Genomic DNA, 1376 nt, shown 5'->3' with positions numbered 1-1376 from the left:
CACACACACACACACACACACACACACACACACACACACACACACACACACACACCGGGGGCTATGCTCCTCCTGCCTCCCTCCAATTGGCTGGCAGACTACTGGCGGAGCATGTGGGATTGGTTCTCTGATGGATGATGACTGCCTGACTGGACCACTGCTGTCTGGAGGAGTGGGCAGGGGCACAGGGGCTCTTCTCAAGTCTTCACTGATTGGTGGAGAAGGAGCCAGCCTGGGAGAGGATGTGCAAAGCTGCCGTAGCCCATCCGGAAGTTCCGACTTTCTTTGCCCTCAAGTCCTTTGAAACTCACTTGATGCGTGACGTGGTTTCTGAAGGGTGGGTGCTACCCTACCCTGGACTACGTAGTAAGACAGTGCCTATCTCAAAACAAGCTAACAAGAGAACTTTATTTATTGTAGGGAGAAATTAATTCTGAGCTCAGGGCTCCTTCACCTCTGGATCCTGGCAATGGGAGGAATTTACTGCGCACAACCCTACCGGCTTCTCTTTCCTTCCAACCTGGGTCTCTTTCATTTCTTCGTTTGTTGACTCAATGTATTCAAATATTTAGGTGTCTGTGATGAACGGGGCACTGGGGAGAAACGAGGGGCGCCAGTGGGGTTGGGGTGGAGGGCCCAAAGAAAGGATTAGATTTGAGGGATATGTCAAGGTATAAATACCTTTTAAAATCCAATCCTGTTCTCTCTGGGTAGTGATGGGAATTCAGGTTCAATACATAACGTGTGTTTTTTTTTAGTAAGAATTTTCATCAAAAAGTTAAACAAGCAGTTGCCAAATTCTATTCTAGCATCACTTGCATGGTCTTAATCTCGTCCCGATCCTCTCCTTCATCTTAGACAGGACCCAAATAAATGAGAGCTCTTCTTAAGGGTGTATATTTTATTGTACACACAGATGGCTGTGGTCCCTCCACACAGGCTGTTTGGGGAGAAATTAAAACTGTACTGATCATAATACTAAAGTAAAAATCCTTTTGGAATTAATTTTTTCAACAGCATGTTTATTGGATGATGGAAGCTTCTTTTCTAAAAATAAAACATATTTTTCTTTTTTTTTTTTTTTTTTTTTTTTTTTGGTTATTTGTCCTGGAACTAGCTCTGTAGACCAGGGAGGCCTCGAACTCAGAGATCCATCTGCCTCTTGAGTGCTGGGATTAAAGATGTGTGCCACCACACCTAGTTTGTGTGTGTGTGTGTTTGTGTGTGTGTGTGTGTGTATGAGAATGCATGGCTAGGCCATGCCCAGATTGTGTGTGTATGTATGCCATGCGTACTCATACCTTCTAAGGCCAGAAGGGGGCATTTAACGCCCTGGAGCTGAAGTTCCAGGAAATTGTAAACTGTCAGATCGGTGT

The sequence above is a fragment of the Microtus ochrogaster genome, unplaced genomic scaffold (genome assembly GCF_000317375.1).
Source record: "Microtus ochrogaster isolate Prairie Vole_2 unplaced genomic scaffold, MicOch1.0 UNK31, whole genome shotgun sequence".
Classification (NCBI taxonomy): domain Eukaryota; kingdom Metazoa; phylum Chordata; class Mammalia; order Rodentia; family Cricetidae; genus Microtus; species Microtus ochrogaster.
The sequence above is the reverse complement of the archived record's forward strand: the minus strand, read 5'-3'. Positions refer to the sequence as shown.